Raw genomic sequence first — 15,339 nt, 5'->3', positions numbered from 1 at the left:
AATAATTGAACTCACAAGGGGGTGTTGAATTAGGAATGCTTGGAAAGTACCAAGTTATAATTTACAGATAAACAAAAACAAGGGAAAAAAAAAAAAAACTGCGCCCCATGGAAGATGCTCTGTTCTACATGTCTTTCCCTTATCATCTTTCTCATTGCTTTCAAGTTCTTCATCCTGATATATAGATCACCTCACAAGAGCCTCCCACCTGGACCATTTTCTCTTCCCATTATTGGCCATCTCCATCTCTTAAAACTGTTGTGGTTCTCCGACCACTTTAGAGAAGAAATATGAGAAGAAAAATAAAAAGAATTCTATTACTCTCTTGGAAATAGAATACAAAAATAAAAACTTCTTTCGTGGAGATTCTCACGTGGAACCTCTTTCTACACTGTCAAATTCTCTCTGGAATTGCTCACTCTTCTCTCAAGCTCTCTCTGGAACTTAAACACTCTCTCTCTCAGAGTTTTCTCTCAATACTCCTCACTTGGGATGATATTGAGCTTGCTCTCTTGGCTTGGCTTGCATGCAACGGGATGGAGCCTATTTATAGGCTTACAAGGTCGGTTGCATGGCCACAATCTTCAACAGCTTCTGACAGTAGCCCACAATTGTTGAGCAAGTTGGAGTTCGGTGTTAAATGCAGCAACCATTGTCAAAGATGGTGGCTGTGCAATCTTCACACTGTCGGTGTAGTGGTGGTGCGGCTGGACTTCACAATTCTCCCCCTCCAGCCGCATTTAAACTGATGGTCATCTGCCATCCATTCCGGCTATGTCTCTGCATAACTTCAGCTTCTTTTGAGCAACAACTTTTGTTAGCATATCTGCTGGATTCTCTTTTGTGTGGATCTTCATCAGTTTCAGCAACTGTTGATCTATTACTTCGCGTATCCAATGATAGCGGATGTCAATGTGCTTTGTACGGGAATGATACATTGAGTTTTTGCTCAAATCCATGGCACTTTGGTTATCACAATGTATCTTGTAGTCTTCTTGCTTGATGCCCAATTCTGTGAGAAAACGCTTTAACCACAACACTTCCGCTGCGGCTATGTACTCTGCTTCAGTAGTGGATAAAGCAACACACTTCTGCAATCTTGACTGCTATGACACAGCTCCCCCCGCAAAAATGTAGAGATAACCTGATGTAGACTTTCTATTATCAGGGTCTCCGGCCATATCTACATCTGTATAGCCTTCTAAGATTGGATCACCTCCCCCGTAGCACAAGCACAGCTTCGATGTACCTTTAAGATACCTGAGAATCCATTTGACTGCTTTCCAGTGTTTCTTTCCAGGATTTGAAAGAAATCTGCTCACAACACCTACTGCGTGAGCAATGTCTGGTCTGGTACACACCATTGCATACATCAGACTTCCTACCGCTGAAGAATATGGTACTGAAGCCATCTCCTCTATCTCTTCTTTGGATGAGGGGCACAATCTCTTACTCAACTTGAAATGATTTGCAAGTGGAATGCTGATCGGTTTGGCTTTATCCATGTTGAATCTCTTTATCACCCGTTCAACATACTTCTCTTGAGATAGCCATAACCTTCTATTCTTCCTGTCTCGGATTATTTGCATTCCCAAAATTTGTTGAGCTGGTCCTAAGTCTTCATATCAAAGGACTTAGACAATTCTTTCTTCAGCTGACTAATCTTCATTGCATCTTGTCCAACGATCAACATGTCGTCCACATATAGCAAAAGTGCAATGAAGTTTCCACCTGAAAATTTTTGAATATAAACACACTGGTCCGCTGCAGTCCTTTTATAGCCTTGACTCACCATAAACAAGTCAAACTTCTTATACCATTGTCTTGGTGCTTGCTTGAGGCCATACAAGCTCTTCTTCAGCTTGCATACGAGGTTTTCTTTCCCTGAAACCTCAAATCCTTCTGGCTGCTCCATGTAAATTTCCTCATGTAAATCACCGTGAAGAAATGCTGTCTTCACATCCATCTGTTCAAGCTCTAGGTTTAGACTTGCTAGTAAACCAAAAATGACTCGAATTGAAGTCATTTTTACCACTGGTGAAAAAATCTCATCAAAGTCAATTCCTTTCTTCTGAAGAAATCCTTTGACCACCAATCGAGCTTTGTGTTTCACCACCCTTCTGCTACCATCTTTCTTGAGCTTGAATACCCATTTATTCTTTAGTGCCTTCTTTCCTGTTGGAAGCTTAACCAACTCATAATTATGATTTTTCTGCAAGGATTCCATCTCATCTTGCATTGCTTGCAGCCACTTTTCCTTCTCTTGATGAGAAATAGCTTCCTGGAAACTCTCTAGCTCCCCTTCTTCAGTAAGCAGAATATACTCAGATTCTGGAAATCTATTTGATGGAATTCGGCCTCGCTCAGATCTCCGAACTTGTAAACCACTGGTTTCAGGAGATGTACCATCATCTGACCGCTGTGATGGCCCTGCAGCTGCTTGAGAGGATTGAGTCTCCCCCTGCTTAATATCCCCTTCTTCCTCCTGGTCTGCTTCTGGTATATCTTCATGCACCTCATTATCCTTTGTGGCTATTTGTTCTGGTGCTGGATTAGGACAAAAATTCTCGGCACTAGAACTATAATTAGGAGATATTATGGGCTTTTCAATGTCTTCCATTGTCTGGTTTTCATGGAATACTACATCCCTGCTTCTAATAACCTTCTTTGTTTTTGGGTCCCATAACCTGTATCCGAATTCTTCATCTCCATATCCTATAAAGATGCATGGAGTAGATCTTGCATCGAGCTTCTGTCTGAGCTCCTTGGATACATGTACATAAGCTAAACAACCAAACACTCTTAAATGAGAGTAGGAGGGAATCTTACCCGACCACACTTTCTCCGGAATTTCAAAATTCAACGGTACTGACGGTGATCTGTTGATTAAATAGCAGGCGGCACGAACAGCTTCTCCCCAGAATGACTTTGGCAGCTTAGCCATACTGATCATACTTCTGACCTTTTCCATAATGGTTCGGTTCATTCTTTTGGCTATTCCATTATGTTGTGGGGTGCGAGGGACCGTCTTCTCATGTCGAATGCCGTGTCTTCTACAGTAGGCATCGAACTCCTTGGAAGTATACTCGCCTCCATTATCTGAGCGGAGACATTTCAGCTTCTTTCCTGTTTCACGCTCTACCATGGTATGAAACAGTTTGAAGTAATCCAATACCTGGTCCTTTGTCTTCAAGAAATATACCCACACCTTCCGAGAAGCATCATCAATGAAGGTCAGGAAATACTTGTTGCCACCTAATGATTCCACCTCCATGGGACCACAAACATCAGAGTGCACCAGACTAAGCAACTCTGATCTTCTCGATGAAGAGGAACTGAAGGAGACTCTATGTTGCTTACCAAACAGACAGTGATTACAAGGATCTAGCACAGCATCCTTGCAAACAGTGATAAGCTTCTTCCTTGCCAAAGTGGACAATCCTTTTTCACTCATGTGACCGAGTCTCTGGTGCCACAGATTTTGAGACGCCTCTCCTTCTGCAATATTGAGGCTATCTGCACATATCTTCACATAAGTTTTGTACAACGTTCCACAAATATGTCCTCGGGCGACAACTATGGCACCTTTCGTCATTTTCCATGTGCCTTTGCTGAAGTAGTTGTCATAGCCTTGCTTGTCTAAGGCTGTTCCCGAAAGTAGATTAAACTGAAGGTCTGGAACATGACGGACATCCTTCAAAGTGATTGTACAACCAACATTCGTTTTTACCTGAATATCACCAGTTCCCATAATCTTTGCGAAACTGGAATTTCCCATCTTTACCGTACCAAAGTCTCCTGCTTTGTACGTTTTGAAGAAATCTCTATGTGGAGTGACATGGTAGGATGCTGCAGTATCGACTACCCACTCAACATCTTGGGTTGATATATGAAGGCATGTTTCTTCTTCGGTGGAGCAGAGCGCCACTTCTCCTGTAACAGTGACTAGTGTCTCTCCATCCTTCTTCGGCTGATTACCTTGGAGTCTCTGCTCTCTCAACAACTTTCTGCAGTTCTTCTTCATGTGACCCTCCAGGCCATAATGATAGCACTTATATGATGATTTTCTGCCGTCTGTAGATCTGCCTCTGCTCTTGCTCTTGCCTCTCCCCCTATCTCGACCACCTCTTTGCTGTGACTGATCCATGCCAATGTCTTTTCTCCTGGCCTCTTCATTAAATAGGGCATCCTTAACCATAGACATAGTAAGTTTGCCATTCGGGGCCGAATTGCTGAGAGAGACTACCAATGTCTCCCAACTGTCTGGAAGAGAGCTTAGAAGTAGGAGGGCCTGATCCTCATCCCCTAGTTGATAATCCACAGCAGATAGTTGATTTACCAAGCTCTGGAACTCACTGGTATGCTCGGCTACAGAAGTTCCACTCTGTAATTTTAAATTTACCAATCGCTTAAGCAACAGGGCTTTGTTCCGAGCAATCTTGGCCTGGTACATGTCCTCCAATTTTGTCCAGAGGGCATATGCATCCGTTTCCTTCGCATCCGTTTTCTTGTTTAATTTCTTCCATTCTGCTTCTTTGTTGGGATCGGGGTTTTCTCCTTTAGCTTCTATAGGATCAAACAGATCTTTACAATTGAGGAGATCTTCCATCCGAGGTCTCCAAAGTGTATAATTTGTGGCAGTGAGCTTAACCATAGCTCCCGAAAATGATTCTTCCATTGACATTATGGCTTGACCAAAAATGGAGCCGAATTTGGCAAAACGGAGTTAACCGTTGCATTCGGAACGGCCGAAAATGGTGGACTTGACTCTTCCGGGGTCAAAATATAATTACCAGAAATTTTGGGGCAAAAATATAATTTCATAAAACTTCTGGGTCAACCTGTAAATACAGAAACTACAGGGGTCAATATGTAATTTCCAACAATTCAGGGGCTGTTCTGTAATTTTAGAAAAATTTTGATGACGTGGCAGATTATGTTGACGTGTCAACACATGGCAGATGATGTGTCGGCTGGAGTGGCTGACGATGTGTCGGCTGGCGTGGCAGATGACGTGGCTTGGTGCGCTGACGTGTTGGCTGACGTGGTCGTCTTCAACCTGCAGACGGCGCGTGAGGCGCGTGAACTGCTGCAAAAAATTTCAGACGGCGCGTGCGAGCGCGTGAGCCTCTGCGTTTCTCTCCGGCGAACTTCGTTGTTCTCGTCTCGTACGGTACTGTCACCTGGTATTGTCAAAGTAATTATTTGAGCAACTTTTTGAAACACCAACTTGAAGAACAGAGGCTCTGTTTCTTCAAATTTTGAACCCAAGCTCTCGACCTGGAGCTCTGATACCACATGTTGTGGTTCTCCGACCACTTTAGAGAAGAAATATGAGAAGAAAAATAAAAAGAATTCTATTATACTCTTGGAAATAGAATACAAAAATAAAAACTTCTCTCGTGGAGATTCTCACGTGGAACCTCTCTCTACACTGTCAAATTCTCTCTGGAATTGCTTACTCTTCTCTCAAGCTTTCTCTGGAACTTAAACACTCTCTCTCTCGGAGTTTTCTCTCAATACTCCTCACTTGGGATGATATTGATTGCTCTCTTGGCTTGGCTTGCATGCAACGGGATGGAGCCTATTTATAGGCTTACAAGGTCGGTTGCATGGCCACAATCTTCAACAACTTCTGACAGTAGCCCACAATTGTTGAGCAAGTTGGAGTTCGGTGTTAAATGCAACAACCATTGTCAAAGATGGTGGCTGTGCAGTTTTCACACTGTCGGTGCAGTGGTGGTGCGGCTGGACTTCACAAAAACCTCCCGTCCATCGAACTTTGCACCGTCTCTCTAAAAAATACGGCCCCATTTTCTCTCTGAGGTTCGACTCTCGCCGCGTCGTTATAGTATCGTCTTCCTCCGCTGTCGTAGAGTGCTTCACCGACAACGACATCGTTCTCGCCAACCACCCTCTGTTGGTGACTGGAAAACACCTGGGCTACAACTACACTGCTGTTGCAGTGTCCCCATACGGTGATCATTGGCGCAACCTCCGCCGCATCGGTTCCACAAATATCTTCTAGTCGAACCGCCTCAACATGTTCTCAAGCTTCGAAAGGACGAGATCGTTAGATTGTTGCGCAAGCTTTCTAGTGATTCACTCCAAGATTTCACGAAGGTGGAAATGAAATCGTCGCTAACGGAGCTGATCTTTAACGTCATAATGAGAATGGTGTTGGGAAAGCGGTACTACGGTGACGACGTCAAAGAAGAAGCGCATGATTTCACAGAGGTTATAGAGGAGGTATTTATGTGTGGTGGGGCAACAAATCCAGGAGATTTCTTGCCTATTTTAAAATGGATTGGAATTGATGGTTTTGAAAGGACGATACAAAAGCTTTTTAATAGAGCGGATTCATTGTTGCAAGGTCTGATCGATGAGCATCTCAGGAACAAAGGGAGTACTAGAAACACCATGATTGATCATTTACTCTCTTTGCATGAATCACAGCCTGAATACTACACCGACCAAATCATTAAAGGATTTATACTGGTTAATTAATTACTTACGACAATATTCTTTTATGTAAAAATTATATTTTAATTATTATGCCCATTTTATTAACTTGGTTCTTAATCTTCAATTAATTGACTATCTCCTTTAATCAACTAATGCTTTTGGGCGGAACAGACACAGCGGCTGTGACACTGGAATGGCAATGTTCAATTTGCTTAACCATCCCCATATCCTAAAAAAACCTAGACTTGAACTTGATCAACATGTCGGGCTGCAACGATTGGTGGATGAGTCGGACCTTTCAAAACTACGTTACCTGCAAAACATAGGCTCCGAGACCCTTCGACTATACCCCGCGGCACCATTGCTCATGCCTCATTGCTCGTCCGAATACTGTACGATTGGGGGATAAGACATGCCACGTGACACTATCTTACTGGTTAATGCATGGGCCATACATAGAGACCCTAAACTCTGGGATGATCCAGAAAGTTTCATGCCTGAAAGGTTCGAAAAGGATGATGTTGAGGTCCAGACCAAGCTCATACCCCTGGGAATGGGTAGAAGGGCTTGTCCTAGAATCGGCCTAGCCCAACATGTAGTGGGCTTCACTTTGGGATCGTTGATTCAGTGCTTTGAATGGGTAAGGGTTAGTGAGAAACTAGTTGACATGACTGAAGGTGAGGGGCTCACCATGCCGAAAGCTTTGCCATTGGAGGCCATGTGTAAAGCACGTGCGATCATGAAAAGTATTCTATCGGTGGATGAAATTTGAAGTACGTGTAAAATGATTGGGTTAGCTACGATATATAATAGTAATAATCAATATCTATTTGTAATAATGCATTCACCAAAAAATATATATTTTTAATGTAGACTATGACGGATATCTACACAAAGTTTAAGCTCATATAAAATAGTTTAGTATTGATCAGTATTAATATTCCTTTTTGTCAAGCTAATAAATTATATTGGCCTGATTAAAGCAAATTTTAAGAGCAAGACCCTTTTAATTTAATGTCCTAAAAATAAAAATACCATTTTACTAGATTTTCCTTTAATTAAAAAGGGAGGCAATCGAGGTGGAATATGTTTATTATGTTACCACACCCATGTGGGTGGCCCAGTATACACTCTTAACAAGGGGAATTTGGCCCTATACCCTTTTTTAAAGGGCTATAACGATATTTGCCCTTCTCATCTCAAATATTTTTGTTTTACCCTTTAATTTTTCAATATTTCTAGATTACCCTTTTCAAATATAAAAGAAAAGGAAAAAAAACTAATGAGACGTATTCCATTTTTTTCTCTAACTTGGACGGAGCACGAAGAAAAGAGGAAGAGAAAGTGAGAGAGAATCAGGTTGTTGCTAGCAATCGGAGGCAGAGAGAGATTAGCACCATTTGAATCGAAGATGGAGAGAAGCCACCTTAAGTCGCCGATTGAGGATTCGAGAAGGTTTGCGCTTTTTGGAAATCGGCAGTGGCTGTGTGGCGAAAACCTGATGGAGAACACCGTTGTGCTTTCGCTTACGGACCAAAGTGAGGGCACGATCGAAACTCCAACACAAAAGAAGCATTTTGGGTGAGTTTTCATTTCATAAGAAAAAAAAAAACACACATTATAACTTTTTGTTTCCCTCCCCATTTTTTGTCTTTCCTATTCTTCTTTTCTCTTTTGTTTCTGACATTTTGTCTGAACCATGGCAATTTCAAGCTACATTGTCCCCGGGTATCTCCTATGATTTCTCATCAATTTCTCACTTGAATCGGGTATTGCTTCAAAAAATTTTCAAAACCCATGCAATTTTTTTTTTTTTTTTGTTAGGGCATGGAAATAGAAGAAACTGTGATTTGAAGCTCAGTCCAATGGGGTTCCTTATAAAAGGAGGTTTGGTGAGCCTTCAAACGCTAACCTATAGTTCTGCTTCAAACAAATTTCATACTAGGAGCACTTTGGCTAGTTTTATATAAATCATTTGTATTTAAAAGCTAGACACAATGTGGTATGCATATTTCATCTTAAACGTAAATGCATATATCGCACTCAAGCATTACTATACATAGTTTGAAAAGGAAAATTGATGACATTATTATGGTATGTGCTGCAGTGACAATAAAAAGGATAGCTTTATAAATTTTGGAGAGAGAAATAGGAGTTATTGTGAGAGAAAAGGAAGTTCATGCTTATTTTTATGATATTAAGACCAGTAATTATTTTCACATAAAGATGACTACCTCAGCCAAAATAGTGTAGAATATATAGCTGGCAATAGCTGAATTTAGGGTAATCCTCTGTAGAAAGTAGCCCTGTAAGTACTAGATTGTGAGGGAGGAAAGGAGGAAGAACAAATGGTACCTAGGTTTAATCTATCTTGTATACTTCCTTTAACAGACTCTGGACATTCAAAACCTTGTGCATACATACTGAATATTCTTCATCTTTTTGGTGTCAGGTCAGTCATCATCGATTAATTGTTGCTTGCCACTGTGAGGGTAAACGATGGAAATTTTGGCGTGATAGCAATTTGAAGAGTAAATTTTAGGGTCACTCAATTCAGCTTGATCATGTTGTTCTTTTAATGGTGGAATTTGAAGACAGAGAAATTTTTCAATGGAGTAAGGTAATGACTAATGATTCGACTAATATTCCCTTAACCAAAAAGAAATATTTTTTATATTATTTATTCTTTGTTGTGTTTATGTTCTTTTTTCTGCCAGGTTACAACATCAATTAACAATCTTATATTGGAAAAGCTCTATTGTGACCACTGTGGTACAATGCGTATACAGGGGAATCATAACTATTCTTGCAAGCTGAAATTCAAGGAGCAATCTATCATTGACCAAAATCCTCACCAGGTATTCTTTCTTTATCTTTTAATTTTCAAATGCTTTACTTGCATATAGTTTTATATGGATATTTGGAGGTCTTCTTGGATGACTAAAAAAAAGCATGGCAATTTTTTTTCTCTAGGAACGTAATTTGGCATAACTTCTTCAATTGTTTGGTTTGTTTCTTTGTGGAATGAGATATAATTATGTTGTTTAATAAATTTAATTTAATTTGACTAAAATTATACTAGGCGGAGGCTATCAAATTATTGAAATCTCTCTCCATATTTGTTGACAAAGGATTTATTTTATTTTATTTTATTTTATTTTTTTGAAAGCCTAATATATAATAAAGTCTGGACAACCTATAATCCCATTATATTGGATATATAATTCCTTTAGTTTCTGAATATGATGATACCAACTTCGAATCCTCCAAAGGGGTTGGAGTTGACAGCAACAAAAATTTTTATTAGTTAATCCTTTATGGGAGTTGAAGTTGTCTGCAAGAACAATATGTATGGATTATGAGAGGCAGAGCATGAATCATTTTCTTACCCCTTTGGTTTTATTTTGCTTCTAGAAGAAAGCCCCTTTTTTAATTTTTTAAAATAAATACATCAAACCAAAGGATTCTATTTTTGGGTGAACAGAATGGATTGAGGGTATAGATTCTGTTAATAAGTACTATGCTATTGTTAACAAGCTTAATGATTGTTCTTTTAAAATTATTGCTGTTTTCTTTTTCGGTCAAGTACATGGTTTAGTTCAAGATAGAAATGGAAAAACAATAGCAATACTATTTGGAAAATGGGATGAGAGCATCCATTATGTGGATGGAAATTGTTCTGGGAAGGGAAAAGGATTGGAGTCTTGACCTGATGCCCAGTTGCATTGGAAACGGAGCAAGCCACCCCAGTTTCCTACAAGATATAACTTGCCACGCTTTGCCATCACCATGAATGAACTCACCCTTGGATTAAAGGTAGTGTCGATGACTTCATTACTATTACTTAATGCCCTGGTTTGAAACACTGCACCGGAACATTTTTTCTTTCTTTTTTTCTTTTTCCCAATTGCATTTTTAGCATGGACATGAATTGATGACAAGAGATTTTAGAACATGCAAACAAAATAAAATCATTCAAGTGCTTTTAATTTTACTATTGTGTGAGTGGAGGAGGACTTCTTAATCTTGATTTTAGTTGCAGGAAAAGTTGTCCCCTATAGATTTAAGGCTCAAGCCTGATCAAAGGTATCTAGACATTGATTGCTACAACTTTTTATCCCTTGCCACAGGTAACATACATTTAAGTAACCGTTGTTGTTAAATTATTCATTTAAGTTATAATTTCCTGAAGCTTGTATCCCGAGGTACATAACAACATGTTGATTATTATGTTTTCTTTGCAGCTTGAGAGTTAGTTGGCTTCTAGGAAACCAAAAATACTACTTTGGTTGGGGAAACTAAAAAAGCATATATGGATGCAAAGAGGCTGGGGACTTTCTAGAAAGAGTTCTTATGGAGAAATACTACTTCGGCTGACATATAAAGCATATGTTGAGGATGAAGAGGATGACAAAGTTGAGGCAGAATCCACCAACATTGATGCTTTAGATTGTGAAAGAAGAAACAAAGTATTCTAAAGAAGCAGATAAAGAGTCATTCATGGATGTCTTAGCTACTTTAATTGTGAGTGAAGAATTTCAAGGAATAGTAGCGTCAGAAACTGGAACTACCAAAATATTGAATAATGCTTCAAAGGTAGAATCAAGAATATCAAGATCGCTTGGTCTTAATCATGAATCCGCACCCCAAGATTCAAACAATAGTTCAGAACGTCCCAAGGTAATTCTCTGACATTACTTTTAGTTTAATGCTGGTTTGTAAGTTCATTTTTTGTTTTTTGTTTTTTTATTTTTTTAGGTTGTTATGCAACATCTAACATTTGATTGAAATACTAGTTGTATTGTGGTCTAAATATTGTTTGAAAGAGGAATGTAAAAGGACATAAACCGTATCAGACAACTTGTCAGTACACAGCTTGTGTATGTTTCTATGTGTCTGCATGCAATGCTCTACTTGTGTAGTTTCAATACACACTAATCAAACAATGATGCAATGATTGTAGGCACTTAAATTGACAGAGGTAACTGCAAGCGATAAGCTGGAGAGTTTTCGTGCAGTAAAAAAGGTACTGTGAACTTCAAATGAAAATTCTATATTATAATAAGTGGTAATGGTTGAAAATTCTATATGATATCTGTGAACTTCAAAAGAGGTATCTCTGGCATTGTCATTTATGCACATGAGTGGTAATAGTTCTTAAGTTGTATTGCATGGGCACAACCTGATTCTGAAGCAAGCATAGCAAATTTCACCATATAAAGATAAATAAAGTGTTTTCCAATTTCAAATGAATTTTGACATGGATATGCTAATTCCTAGTTTATCAACCACTTTCAAAAGCTAGCATGACATTCTATGCATAACAAATTCCAATATATCAAGAGAAATAAAGGGTTTTCCACTTTTAAAATGAACTTTGACATGGATATGTTAATTCCTACTTTATCAACTACTTTCAAATGTTCTTGTTAAAAAGTGATATAGTTGAAAACGCTATACTGCAGTAAGTGCTAATCTATTTTATTTTTCCTTTTTATTATCATTATTATTATTATATTTTTTCAAGTCTTGCAAAGTAATTTTGTTTGCTTCATTTTGCAGGTCCTCAATGGTTATATTGCACTTGGGAATGCTCAATTTCCTAATGGAACCAATGGTATTTTATTTTATTTTTTAAATTATGTATTTCATTTTAAGTGAAATGTATTGACTATATTCTTGTAAGATTGTGTGATAGGAAGGTACATGTTCATTTTCCTACAGGTAATGCCCTAGACATTCTTGCTTGAGTTCCACTATAGAAAAATGGTCTTGATTATCGGCACGGTACAGGCCACGGAATTGGGTCTTACCTTAATGTTCATGAAAGCAAGTATGTTTTACTACTTTTCTCTATTATTACTGGGTATGAGCTATTGCCTCAATTGTTGATTTGAACCTTTATACTTCTTTATGGATACTTTAGGTATTTAATTATTTTCTTTGAAACTTGTATGCTAAATATTGTAACTAACCGCAGATATTTCGTTTGATTTCATCCAGGTATCAAATTGGTCTCCGTTATAGTGGAGGTGCCCCGTATGCTTTTAATGCTGTCACTAAAGTTTGGCATTATACCAATTGTGGTGCCAGTTGGTGTTCGAGATTTTGACATTGATGGGGAACTTTGGGTCAAATTAGGATTGATACCAACAGAGCCTTTTGTAGGAGTTGTAATATTCTCTAGATTTTATTCATAAAACACTTGTACATTTTTCTCTTGCTAATTCAGGTTTAGTTTTTAGTTTTTCTACATGATTCTTATGTCAAGATGAAGTGTAAGGACCCAATTTCATTATTAAATTCTCCATATTGTTTGAGATGTGGAAAAGCAAGAAATAAAAAGGATGAGAATTTAAATAGATGGTAATTGAGTTCTCAAATATTGGCTCTCTAGTTTGGGACCATTTGAACTTGCTTGAATGGTATCCATTGAAATTTAGTTAGTTTTAAATTGGACTTTCCTAGCTTGAAAGCTTCTTCCAATCTCTTTTAAAATGCGGCTTCATGGTAGTATGTCCAAAAGAGAGTAGTCAGGAGCGAATTAATTGTGCAATTGTGGAAAATATTTAAATAAATGGATATGAAAGTGTCAAATAAATGGAATCATCTTCCATTTCTCATATACTCTCATTTTTCATTAACTGTCGAATAAAGTGGAAAATATTTTGTATATTGTTGCATTTAATACACATTAGGGGACTTATGGGAGGCCAAACAATTGGTAAAATATGATAACCATAGGGGTTTCGATAATTACAGATGAAATCTACAGTAATTTTTTCCAGTAACTACAAATTGATTACCATAGGTTTCTTTGGTAATTTTAGAATCCATATTCTGCATGTTTTTGCATTCAACACACATTATGGCACTTGTGGGGCCCAAAAAATTGGTAAAATGTGATTGCCATAGGGGTCTCGGTAATTACCGACGAAACCGTTGGTAATTTTTCCAGAGGGTATTGTTGGTTACCGACGTTTTCATCGGGAATTACCTAAGGTCTACAATTATCGTATTTTTTTTGGAAAATTTGACAAATTTTCAAGCAATTTTGGGATTTTTTCTCCTTAGGATAATTTTAGAATCTATATTTTGCATGTTTTTGCATTCAACACACATTATGGGACTTGTGGGGCCCAAAAATTTTGTAAAATGTGATTGCCATAGGGGTCTCAATAATTACCGATGAAACCTTCGGTAATTTTTCCAGAGGGTATATGTTGGTTACCGACGGTTTCATCGGGAATTACTGAAGGTATACAGTCATCGTATTTTTTTGGCCAATTTGAGAAATTTTTAAGCAATTTTGGGATTTTCTCTCCTTAGGATAATTTTAGAATCCATATTCTGTATGTTTTTGCATGCAACACACATTATGGGGTTTGTGGGCCTAAACAATTGGTAAAATGTGATTGCCATAGGGGTCTCGGTAATTACCGACGAAACCTTCGGTAATTTTTCCAGAGGGTATATGTTGGTTACCGACGGTTTCATCGGGAATTACCGAAGGTCTACAGTCATCGTATTTTTTTGGAAAATTTGAGAAATTTTTAAGCAATTTTGGGATTTTCTCTCCTTAGAATAATTTTAGAATCCATATTCTGCATATTTTTGCATTTAACACACATTATGGGACTTGTGGGGCCCAAAAAATTGGTAAAATGTGATTGCCATAGGGGTCTCGATAATTACCGATGAAACCTTTGGTAATTTTTCCGGAGGGTATGTGTTGGTTACTGACGGTTTCATCGGGAATTACCGAAGGTCTACAATCATCGTATTTTTTTGGAAAATTTGAGAAATTTTTAAACAAGTTTGGGATTTTCTCTCCTTAGGATAATTTTAGAATCCATATTCTACATGTTTTTGCATTTAACACACATTATGGGACTTGTGGGGCCCAAAAAATTGGTAAAATATGATTACCATAGGGGTCTCAGTAATTACCGATGAAAACGTCGGTAATTTTTCCAGAGGGTATATGTTGGTTACCGAAGTTTTCATCAGGAATTACCGAAGGTCTACAGTCATCGTATGTTTTTGGAAAATTTGACAAATTTTTAAGCAATTTTGGAATTTTCTTTCCTTAGGATAATTTTAGAATCCATATTTTGCATGTTTTTGCATTCAACACACATAGAATAATTTTAGAATCCATATTTTGCATGTTTTTGCATTCAACATACATTATGGGACTTATGAGGCCCAAAAAATTGGTAAAATGTGATTGCCATAGGGGTCTCGGTAATTACCGACGAAACCTTCGGTAATTTTTCCAGAGGGTATATGTTGGTTACCGACAATTTCATTGGGAATTACCGAAGGTCTACAATCATCGTATTTTTTGGGCCAATTTGAGAAATTTTTAGGCAATTTTGGGATTTTCTCTCCTTAAGATCATTTTATAATCCATATGTTGCATGTTTTTTCATTTAACACAGGTAAGGGGACTTGTGGGGCCCAAAAAATTGGTAAAATGTGATTGCCATAGGGGTTTCGGTAATTACCGACGAAACCTTCGGTAATTTTTCTAGAGGGTATATGTTGGTTACCGAGGGTTTCATCGGGAATTACCAAAGGTCTACAGTCATTGTATTTTTTTCAGTTTAAGCAGCCAAGGCAGTCAAGTTATTGATAACGGATCATTCATTGGTGCAGGTGACCTTTTAGACTTTTAACCTTCTAAGACCTGGGCATAAAAGATTTCTTTTCTGGTTTTCTATGAAGTTGAACTAGGTTTGTGTATGTTTTTATGCGATTGTGCAGGAGTCTTTTTGGCATTGTTTTCTAGGTCTATGCAGAGGGTGAAGAAACTTGATAAATTTGAGAAGATGATATGATCTTCCAATATTCAAGTGTATAAAAAAAAAT

General features: G+C 38.2%; 2 long non-coding RNA genes and 1 pseudogene across 2 annotated transcripts; all 3 read left to right on the top strand.

Annotated features, from left to right (window-relative positions):
- The first annotated feature begins 4,954 nt into the window (after positions 1–4,954).
- LOC107424871 (cytochrome P450 81Q32-like) lies at positions 4,955–7,337 on the top strand (annotated as a pseudogene).
- Positions 7,338–7,787: 450 nt separating this feature from the next.
- LOC125423903 (uncharacterized) lies at positions 7,788–10,355 on the top strand. The gene is made up of 5 exons (XR_009639775.1): positions 7,788–8,046; positions 8,290–8,357; positions 8,918–9,085; positions 9,183–9,323; positions 10,052–10,355. It is a non-coding gene; the product is annotated as an uncharacterized LOC125423903 (long non-coding RNA).
- A 1,423-nt stretch (positions 10,356–11,778) lies between these two features.
- Positions 11,779–12,775, top strand: LOC132804435 (uncharacterized). The gene is made up of 2 exons (XR_009639574.1): positions 11,779–12,298; positions 12,469–12,775. It is a non-coding gene; the product is annotated as an uncharacterized LOC132804435 (long non-coding RNA).
- Positions 12,776–15,339: the final 2,564 nt, after the last annotated feature.

This window comes from Ziziphus jujuba, chromosome 7 (genome assembly GCF_031755915.1).
Source record: "Ziziphus jujuba cultivar Dongzao chromosome 7, ASM3175591v1".
NCBI lineage: Eukaryota > Viridiplantae > Streptophyta > Magnoliopsida > Rosales > Rhamnaceae > Ziziphus > Ziziphus jujuba.
The sequence above is the reverse complement of the archived record's forward strand: the minus strand, read 5'-3'. Positions and strand labels throughout refer to the sequence as shown.